At 35.0% G+C, this 11,619-nt stretch overlaps 1 non-coding gene across 1 annotated transcript; it reads right to left on the bottom strand.

The window, feature by feature from the left end:
* Nucleotides 1–5,724: 5,724 nt before the first annotated feature.
* Nucleotides 5,725–5,831, bottom strand: LOC130033913 (U6 spliceosomal RNA). Its single transcript, XR_008794017.1, has one exon. It is a non-coding gene; the product is annotated as a U6 spliceosomal RNA (small nuclear RNA).
* Between the last annotated feature and the right edge of the window lie 5,788 nt (nt 5,832–11,619).

Raw genomic sequence — 11,619 nt, 5'->3', positions numbered from 1 at the left:
TAATTTAACTAAATTAGGAATCACTTAATCACTTAATCACTTAATCCCCGTTATTCATCGATTTATTCGAGCGGGTGCCAGTAACGTCTCCATTCCTCACGGTTGCGTGCTAGCGTAGCCCAATGGTATCTGTTCGTTTTAGGAACATGTAGAGCCTCAAACCGATCATTTAGGGTCTTGACGAAGAAGTCTGACCATCTTATAGGTGGGCGTCCACGTGATCTTTTGATGTCTCGTGGAATCCAATCAGTAATGGCTCTAGTCCAGCGGTTGTCTGTAAACCTCATTACATGTCCAGCCCATCTGATTTTTGATGTCTTGGCAAATGAGACAGCGTCTCTGATTAGGAAGTTTAGTTAAATTGTGTCAATATGTACAGATATTTTTGGTCCCAAATTCCCTGATTTTTCCCCTACAGATGTTTTCTCTCCTGATTCAAGGAAAATAAGGTTTCCATAGGTTTCAATCTCTTCCATACAGGAGTTGAAAGGAGTGTTAGAGTGAACTTCATATACTGTCATTTGTGACTTTTAAAATTCTAAATATCAAAAGGGGTATTTGGGGATGACATATCCTGAATTTCTTTAGTGATATTTCTGTGAAAATTACCATTCTTCTTATGAAATAAAATGGTTTTTATTTGTTTGACCTTTTCACACGTCCTGTGAAAGGCTTACTAGACAATAAAGATTCAATGATTTCTGTGAGAAATACTGTTCTTGATATGTCTAACCCACTTTTCTTGTTGCTGTATACATTTTACCTAAATTATCTCATTTACTTCGACTGCTTTAAATTTTTATTTTTGACAACTTTTATAAAATGGTTTATAATGTAAAATTAAATGTGAAAACTACCACCATCTTCAATCTCAACTTAGAAAATATGATTTTTGTTTTCTTTACTGAATTTATAGAAATCTCTATGCCATGTGTTAAATGAACTCTTTATCTCTGTCAACCCCATTATCAATTAATGAGGAATATTAAGTTTATCTGATAACTGAGTGAAATCTAATCCAATAATATATCCTGTTCAATTGCATTTATTAGTAACATTTTATGTATCTGCTTTTTTGCTTTTTATTTATTTATTTATTTTTGAATTTTTATTAGTGAAGCACCATGAGGTACAGTTGTAGACTTACAAATTTTTGTGCTTGGGTTTCAATTATACAATGATCGAATACCCATCCCTCCACTAGTGTCCATTCTCTACCACCACTGATCCCAGTATCCCTTCCACCCCCCAACCCCTACATCCCACCCTGCCTCTGTGACAGGGCATTCCCCTTTGTTCTCTCTCTCCTTTTGTGTGCTGTGGTTTTCAAAAGAGGCATTAAGTGGCAATCATGTTCTGTCTAAAGTCTACTCTCAGCATGAATCTTCCATTCTGGGTGGATCCTCCCAACACCCTTTATTTGGTCCTTCCTTCTCTATATAATATGCTTTTTCCCTTAGTGTGTGCGGCTGGCCTCCAAGCCATGGAGTAAACCTCCTGGTATTTCTCTCTGCTATTCTTTGGTGTTAGTCACCTATTTTGTTACTTTATGTTCCCAAGAAGAATGCAATCTTTCTCTGTCTGTCCTTCTCTTTCTCACTCTTTTCGCTTAGCATGATACATTCCATGAAGTACCACTTGTATGTAAATTTCATGACTTCATCTTTTCTAATAGCTTCGTAGTACTCCGTTGTGCAGATGTACCAAAGTTTCTTTAATGGGTCATCTGTTCTTCGGCATTCAGGATTTTTCCAGATTCTAGCTATTATAAAGAGTGCTGCAATGAACAAACAAGTGCAGACGTCCCTTCGACTACAATTTTTTGGCTCTCTGGGATATATTCCCAGCAGAGTTATTGCTGGGTCAAATGGGATATCAATTTCTAATTTTTTGAGAATCATGCATACTGTTTTCCAAAAGGGCTGAACCAGTCGGCATTCCCACCAGCAGGGAAGGAGGGTCCCTTTCTCGCCACATCTGCACCAGCACCAGTTGCTTTTGTTCTTTTGGATGTGGGTCAGTCTCTGTGGTGTGAGATGATCTCTCTGCATCTCCCTGATGATTAATGATGTAGAGCATTTTTTCATGTGCCTTTTAGCCATTTGGATTTCTTCTTTGAGAAATTTTCTGTTCTTTTCACCACCCTATTTTTTGACAGGCTTGGCTGTTTTCATCTTGTGGAGTTCAACCAGTACTTTGTATATTCTTGATATCAACCCCTTGTTGGACGGGTATTGGGCAAATATCCATTCTCATTCTATAGACTGTCTTTGTAATTTGGTCACTCTTTCTTTTGAGGTACAGGGGCTTCTTAGTTTCAGATAGTCCCATTTGTCTATCTCTGTTTTCACTTGCTTGGCAAGTGGCATGACATCTTTGAAGATACCATTAGCTTCAATGCCATAGAGGGTTTTGCCAACTTTGTCTTCAATTATACCTTATGGATTCTGTTCTGATGTTGAGTACTTTAATCCATTTTGATATTACTTTTGATGGTGTTAGGCAGAGATCTGAGCCCATTTTTTGCATGTAGGTGTCCAGTTTTGCCAGCACAATTTGTTAAAGAGGCTTTCCTTGCTCCACTTCACATTTCTTGCTCCCTTGTCAAATATTAGATGATCATATGTTTGGGGGGGGGGCGGTGTCAGTATATTCAACCCTGTTCCATTGGTCTGCAGCTCTGCTTTTGTTCCAGTACCATGCTGTTTTAATTATTACTGCTTTGTAGTAGAGGTTGAAGTTTGGGAGATTGATTCCTCTCATTTTTTCCCCCAAGAATTGCTTTAGCTATTTGTGGGGGCTCATTGTTCCATATGAATTTCAGGAGTGTTTGCTACATTTCTTTGAAGAATGTCATGGGTATCGTTATAGGGATTGCCTTGAATTTGTACAATGCTTTGGGAAGTATTGCGATTTTAACAATGTTAATTCTCCTGATCCATGAGCAGGGGATATCTTTCCATTTTCTCATGTCCTCTTTTATTTTCTGAAGTAGTGTTCTGTAGTTTTTTTTATACAGGTTCTTTACAAGTACTTGATTTTCTGGGGACACAATTGTGAACGGGATTGTTTTTTTTCATTTCACTTTCTTCTCTCTCATTATTTGTGTATAGGAAAGCCATGAACTTTTGGGTATTGATTTTATAGCCTGCAACTTTACTATACAAGTCCATTGTTTCTAGGAGTTTCTTGGTAGAGTTTTTACGGTTCTTTATGTATAGTATCATATCATCTGCAAATAGTGAGAGCTTGATTTCTTCCTTTCATAAGTTAATGCCCTAATCTATCTTTCTTTCCTAACTGCTATTGAAAGTACTTCCAGTACTATATTGAAGAGCAGTGGAGAGAGTGGGCATCCCACCTTGTTTCGTCCCTGATCTTAGAGGGAAGGGTCTCAGTTTTTCCCCATTGAGGATGATGCTCACTGTAGGCTTGTGGTAGATGGCTTTAACTATTTTGAGAAAAGTTCCCTCTATACCCATTTTGGCGAGGGTTTTCTTTTCTATATTGAGGAAAGTCCTCTCTATACCCATGTTGATGATGGTTTTCATCATAAATGGGTGCTGGATCTTGTCAAATGTTTTCTCTGAATCTATTGATATGATCATATGTTTTTTATCTTTTCTTTTGTTGATAGATGGATTATGTTGATTGATTTCTGAATGTTAAACCATCATTGCATTCCTGGGATGAATACCACTTGGTCATGGTGTATGATATTTTTGATAAGTTGTTGAATTCTATTTGCTAGTATTTTGTTGAGGATCTTCGTGTCTCTGTACATCAGTGATATCGGCCTGACCTGTAGTTTTCTTTTCTTGTGGTATCTTTGTTTTCTTTTGGTATTAGAGAGATATGGGCTTCATAGAAACTGTTTGGGAGAGTTTCTGTTTCTTCAGTTTCCTGGAAAAGCTTGAGAAGACTTGGCAATAGGACCTATTTAAATGTTTGGAAAAATTCGCTTGTGAATCCATCTGGACCTGGGCTTTTGTTTTTGGCAAGATTTCTGATTACAGTTTCAATATCCTTGATGTTAATAGGTCTATTCAGGTACTCTTGATCTTCTTGATTCAGCCTTGGGAGATTATAGGAATCCAGGAATTTATCCATTTCTTCTAGGTTCTCTTGTTTACTGACATACAGACTTTCAAAGAAGTCTCTGATGATCTTTTGAACTTTTTTGGTTTCTGTTGTGATATCCCCCTTCTCATTTCTGATTCGGTTTATTAGGGTTCTCTCTCTGTCTTTCTTTGTGAGTCTTGCTAGTGGCTTATATATCTTATTTATTTTCTTGAAGAACCAGCTCTTGGCTTCATTGATCTTTCAGATGTTTTTTTGGTTTCCGTGTTGTTGATTTCTGCTCTAAGTTTTATGATCTCTTTCCTCCTGCCTGACTTGGGCTCCTTTTGTTGATCCTTTTCTAAGATCTTGAGCTTTGAAGTCAAGTTGTTTATGTGGGCCCTTTCTTCCTGAGAAATGCTTGCAGGGCTATAAGTTTTCCCCTTAACATGGCTTTAGCTGCATCCCATAGTTTTTGGTAGCTCGTGTCTTCATTCTCATTTGTTTCCAGGTATCTTTTCGTCCTTGACTTCCTTCCTAACCCACTTGTCGTTCAACATTGAGTTGTTTAATTTCTAGGTGTTTAATTTGGTTGTCCATGTCTGTGTGTGATTCACTTCTATTTACAGTGCACCGTGGTCTGAAGATTGTTGATACTATTTCTATCTTCCTGATTTTATTGAGGTGTTTTTTTGTGGTCTAGCACATCGTCAATTTTGGAAAATGTTCCGTGTGCACTGGAAAACAATGTGTATTCTTTCTTTTGGGGGTGTAAAGCCCTGTACAGATCTATAAGCCTCTTTCTTCTTTTTTTTCTTTCAAAGCCAGTGTTTCATTGCTGAGTTTTGTTCTTGTTGACCTATTCAGAGGTGATAAGGTGATGTTGAAGTCTCCAGCTACTATTTTGTTACTATTGTCCTCTTAAAATCTGTTAGCATTTGTTTTAAATATTAGCTGTTCCCTCATTAGGTGCATATACATTTAAGAGTTTGATTTCTTCCAGTTGTATGTATGCCTCGATGAATAAAAAATGGCCTTCACTGTCCCTTCTAATCTTTTTCAACCTGAAATTTGTGTTGTCAGATAGTAGTATGGCCACCCCAGCTTTTTTGAGGGAGCTGTTTGTTTGCGGGATTGTTTTCCATCCTTTAACTTTGAGTCTGTGTTTACTCTGACTGTTCAGAAGAGTTTCTTGTAGGCAGCAGAATGTTGGGTTCTGTCTCTTAATCCATTTTGCCACTCTGTGTCTCTCAATTGGTGAATTTAAACTTTTGATGTTGAGAGAGATTATTATTATTATTATTATTATTATTATTATTATTATGAGGTTTTGTGTCATCTTTCTCTAAGGGTCTGTTGTGTTTTTTTAGGGTTTGTCTTGTCTTATAGTGACCCCTTTAGCCTTTCTTTTAGGTTTGGTTTTGAGTCTATGAAGTTCCTGAGCTGCTTTTCATCTAGAAAATAGTTTACCGTTCGAGTGAGTAAGATTTTAGCCGGGTAGAGTATTCTTGGTGAAGCATTTATTTCAGTGAGTTTTTCACTATATCCCACCATTGCCTTCAGGCTTGGAGGTTTTCTCCTGATAGGTCTGCTGTTAATCTATGGGGTGCTCCTTTGTATGTGATTTCTTTATTTGACCTTGCCGCTTGCAGTATTGTATCTATCAAAAATATAGAACACTTCATGACTTTGCATGTCATCCTTGCACAGGGGTCATGCTAATCTTCTCTGTATTGTTCCAATTTTAGTATATGTGCTACCGAAGCAAGCACTATATATCTGCTTTTAGAGAACATATTTTAGCTACTTTTTTGTTTTATAAGGATGTACCAAAAAATAAGCATACCACTATCAGTGTTGATTGTTCTACTTTTTCATTACCTTGTATAAAAATTAAATGCAGATTCCGCGCGAATCTGTTATGAGTCATTCATTATTCAGAAAAATAAATATATGAGAATTTTAATTGTTTTCTTCCTATTTAGTCTAGTATATATAATTAATATCGCCTTCTTTACTACTTCAAAATGTTAACACTCCTTCTAGTGCATGGAATTGCCACTCACTGTCTATTGACTTTCTTGGTCTCTAGAGTTTAAATGGTATCCACATGGGGAATGCAAAAAAATGCTAAGAAATTCATATTCCTAGCAGCAATTCTAACCAAAGATTGATGGGAGTTGTATAATTGTTTTCTATCCTCTTTCTTGAGATGCCTTTTCAGTATAGTCTACCAATGGTCTCTTGTAATTCTTCAAACTGAAATACACAGGAGTAAACTGCTCAATAAAGCATTCTTCTGGGAACCCTCCATCTCTGCTTCACTTCCATGCTTCCTTACTTGTGTTTCCTGTGACATACCACCAATCAATGAATTATAATCTGTCTGAGGGTGTACCTCTAGGGAAACAGAACATAAGGCAAAGCGTTCATCTATTAACGTGTGGTCTCTTAGAGACGGAGGATATAAGCATGCACATCAGAGAAACTATCTCACTGTTTATTATAGCCAAAAAGATTTCTTGATCTGATTTCTATGCCTATCATTCTTCACCACCATGCTCTCACTTGTAGTAGAGATACACCAAATGATTTACCATTTAGTAAAAATCTGATTGCCATTTTCTATTTGATTTAATTATATCATTTTATGATTTTTCACATATGAGCTGGAAAATTCACTGGAGAGTTACTATCTCTTTAGAATCAAAACTATTTTAATATGGAATTGATGAATAAATAGAGTTATAGACTGATGAATAAAATTAGAATCAAAAACATCAAAACAAGGTTTAGGTCTATCACTTTTAAATTACATTGTGTCATGTGTTTATCATGGCTACATTACAGTTATTCATATCCTGGGACAAAAATACTAAATAACTCTAGTAATAGGCATGAAGTAATTTATGCAAGAGGTACACATTTCATACTTTCATTGAGATGATTTTTGACTCAAATAAGGTGTGATTATTTTCAAGAATTTTTCAAGATGTACCCAGAAAGATGGGCCATGAAATTATAACAAAAACATGCCATCGGAGGTGCATTTTAAGCATTAGCTTTTTAAAAAGAATTTCTTTATTATATATCACAAAATCATTGATACTAATATACAGGCTTCCTCAGAAAAATAAACCATAGCTAACTACACAGTTATCACTTATAGTGGCAAATAATTTTAATCAATGTACTTATATCTTGCATTCATTATTATATTAAGAAAAATATTCACCTTCTCATTACAAATATAATTATGTGATTTTTACCTAAAGTAAGCAGTCTAGTAAGGGTCTCTTGGTCATGAATTTTGAGAATTCATAAAGCTAATATATGATCTGAAAAGGAGTTATTGCTGCCACACCCCAGCTCCAGATTGAAGAAATCCTTTAGAGGTAATTCCCTAGAATTAAGACATAACCACCGTTCAGCCTAAGAAGTACAACTTTCTGAACATTGAGGAGATAGGACATGTTCTTGCATAATGCAGATTAAATGCTGATTGGCTCTTGGGTGCAGTTAGATGGCTACCAGTATAGAGGTTAGCAGAACCAAAGTGTATGTTCCATGAATGATCCTATAAAGACTTCTTTTGAGTACTGATATCTCCACGTACATTACTGGTAAGTTTATGGTGGGTCATGTATAATGGAAGTGGCATTTTCCTTCAACTCAATGACTTGGCTCCCCATTCACTACAGAGCATAGGGCATTACTTCATCCACCAATTGTCATGCCAAAGCAAATCTATGCAATCAAATCAGGAAGTTTCTATGTAATATCGGCATTTCAAAATATTTCTAAGTTTATATTTTCTCAGCTGGCTTTAGGGGCTTGGTTGCTGTGATCAGTTGATAATGAAAAAAGCCCCACTTTAAAGAAATTCAGTATGTACTGACACATAGAACACAAGAAAATGTTCTAAAGAATAAATAAAGAAAATAGTAGACACTGAAGTAGAAATATCGATTAACAGATTACTTTTTCAATTAATAAAATAAGAAAAATAGCAGCTTAAAAAATACTGCGTTTGTTTTGCGATGTCCTTCAGATAAGTGAAAGTTTTTAGATATAACGTGTATTATGTTTTATAAAAATGAATATTACTGTTTTGACCTTTTGGATGTTCTTTTACGCAGTGTAATCCCTCATTCCTCCCTCTATTTCAGCTCTAGATGTTACAAGGTAAATCATCCAAATTCAAAACATGCAAGCACTTCAGAAGTATAGTTTCTGCAAAGCTGGATGCAACCATAATCTTTCACAAATTAGATTCTAAACTTTATAAAAAGTTTAGCACTAGAAGTTAGAAAGAGCAAGATGTGCTTATTAAGGACTTGAGAGAATCTGTTGTTGTTGTGTACAAAATGGCTTGATTCCTTTATGCATGTTACTCTTCCTTATTTTCACCCTCTGCTAGTTCTGGCTTTTGTACAAAGCAAGTTTATAATGACAAATAAAAACAAATGTGTTAACAGAGATTCTTCTCTTTCTTTCTTTCCTTCTTTTTTTTTTTTTAAAATTTCTCCAGGTTTGGCCATGAGAACAGGCCAAAGGATTGTCATCTGGGGATCTGGGGAGTGAGCTTGGAATCTTTAGCTTCACCTGTCTTTTGCAAAAACAACAAAATGCATCTCTATCAAGTCATCCCTGACAAAAAATTGACTTCAGGCAGTAGGTATTTCAATAGATGAAAATAAACGGAATGGATTAGATGCCAGAGTCGCTATGTTAGGAAGTCCAGATGGAAACAGAGATCAAAACACAAAATGGCTAGAAGGCATGGTAAAAAATACTGGCAAAGGCAGGCTCAGACATTTTTTTTTGTTTTTTTTTTAACAGTACCTTCAAAGATATAGAGGCCTTTGAGCTTAAAAGGAAAACATAGGGGAAAAAAAGTTACAGCAGATGCTAGCTACCTTTCCTCCCCTAGATTGCATTGATACTTTCACAGTCTTATGAGGAGATAGTTGCAAAATACTATCATACACATTAAATTGTAATTTATACAATATACCATCATTGAAATCAAATTCTGTCCCCTGGTTATAATTTTTGATCTCCACTTTAACCCAGTGTTAACACTTTTTCAGATAAAATGTTTTTTCATCTTTTGTGTGTCTTACATGTTGTTGAAGACAGATGTCTGTAAATGGCTAAGATCTCAAAATTTAAGAAAGGAAAAGCAGGAAGTTAAAACTTTTAAGAAAAAAGAAAACGTTCATATAAATATCACAAAATTGAAGGTGAGAGATTGCACTGTCTTCCTTCAGATCATAAATGTAAGCTTATTTTTCTCGTGAATTAACCAAAAATTTATAATTCATTGAACATTCTATTGGTCAGATAATATTTGCCACTATGTACCCTTTACCTGCTTAAAGCAAGTCCAAGAACAGATTCATTTGAAGCAAAAACAATGGCTGTATTAATCTTTGTTGTATCTTTTTTGTGAAGCAGATTTCAACAGATGTTTCCGTTTCTGTTGTTATGCACAGCACAGGCTTCTGTATAAACCAGAACAGCAAGTACTTTATATTTGCATTGATGTTTTCCTTTTGACTCTTTGATTGGAATGATATTATTATTATGCTCACTTAGTATTTATTGAGCACCCACATGAGTGCATTGCACAGCTGCCTAATACAAGAAGGCAGCCCCAATGCTAAAATAGATTTGATTAAAAAAAATAACAGAACCACCTTTCCTTACATTAAACAGGTTATTACCTAAGAAATGTTTTATTTGTTTTAGCTTTGCATGGTTAACTATTTTATAAAATTAGATCAATTTTTAATGACTCCATTAAATTGCAATGTCACCATTCAGAAAATGGACCAAATAAAATCCATTCTTTAGGTAGTTAAGAAGCATGAAAATAAAACTTGGCAGAAAACTCAGTCATTTCTGTGAGCATGATTACAGGAAGAAATAAGAAAGAGACTGTAGTTAAAATCCAGATGTTACAATTTTTAAGAAAATGTTTTTCTTCCCAGGGTAGCATAATTTAAAGTTGAAAAAAAATCACAGCAAAAAGCAAGCATCACTATAAATGTATTCAGAAAACTATGTGCTATATAAGCAACAAAGGAATATTGTAAATATGAATTGACATTAGGTCTTGAGTACAAATTAAGAAATTATAGATTCAGCAATATCTCCTCATAAGCAGGGACTGTTAAGTAAAATTACTTATTGGATACTAGAATTTTTTTCGTTTCATCATTTACTAGTAACATCTGAATAAATGCCAGTACCTTATAATTTTAGTGCATTCTCAGTTTTGCAGAAGTTGCTTATTCTGGTATAGTTGAAGATTTGAAAATTTAGAATTTGTTTTGCATGAAAAAAGAGTAGTAGAAACTTGACTCACAGTAATAATGGCAAGTTGAGCTTTGCCAGAATTTTTAGCCTAGGATTGTAGTATAGTGAAAATGTTTATAATTTAGTGGCCTGCCATTTTTAATTAAATAATGTATTTTATTATCCTAAAATTATTGATTATTTTGGACAAACTGGCAGGCTACTGAATGTAACCTGCCCACATGGCAGAGTCTGGCAAACTCCCCGTGGCATACCCAATATGCCAAATACCAGTAACAATGATGGGTCTCATTCTCCTAAAGAGCCTTGAATATAGCACTTTCTTAAAAATCTCAGGGCTAGGATGACGGAGACGTTACTGGGGCCTGCTCAAGGCAATCGATGAATAACAGGATGGTCGTGATTCGTCGTGATTTGTGAAAGTTATTGATGGAGTATTGTATATTAATTTGCACCAAGTTAATTTCTAGATATTCAGAGGTAAAAAGTATAATATAAATATAAATTTTAATAGGATGTTAATACACATATAAACCAGATAATCAATATTAATCATATAAATAATTTATATTTTTGTGATTATTGTTTAATAAATTTGGTAGAATTCAAGTTAAGACTACAAATAATCATATAGACATAAAATCCTGTTATCACTAGTAAGAGCAATGAAAGAAAGGCATAAAACATGATGAGAGAAAAGCATTATAAAGAACACCCCACTTCCATTTACAATTAAGATACCGCTTCTTAATCAGACTTTTCTTACGCTGTTCTCAATGTCTCCTACCAATGAACATGTTCAGATCCTGTAACAACTCCTCTGACCTCTTTAAGATCAGCTACATTGTACCTTCTGCTTTCTTCCCAAACCATCAATGCCTTCATATCTATTTACCTTGTTATATTGCTTTCATTTCATGGTGTGTCACTTCAATATCCCTGAATACCCTGAGTACCCCATTCCTTGGCTTTCTGGTTATTCTCCTAAGAAAAATTTCACCTCACAACCAGAGCTGGAGGATGATCCATGAAGATTGTCCCCTTGTTCCAGTCTCACATATTCTTATAATCACATGCTTATCTTTATTGAATTTTAAACTTTCTCCTATAACTTAGATTTTCCTCTGCCCTTTTAAAATTTGACACTCAATTTATCTACTAATTTAAAAGAAAACATAGAAACCATAACATTAAATATTTATCTCCTTCAATATAAAACTGCAAACACTCATCTTA

The sequence above is a fragment of the Sorex fumeus genome, unplaced genomic scaffold (genome assembly GCF_029834395.1).
Source record: "Sorex fumeus unplaced genomic scaffold, SorFum_2.1 ptg000054l, whole genome shotgun sequence".
NCBI classification, from domain to species: Eukaryota; Metazoa; Chordata; class Mammalia; order Eulipotyphla; family Soricidae; genus Sorex; species Sorex fumeus.
This window is presented reverse-complemented; position numbering and strand designations above follow the sequence as displayed.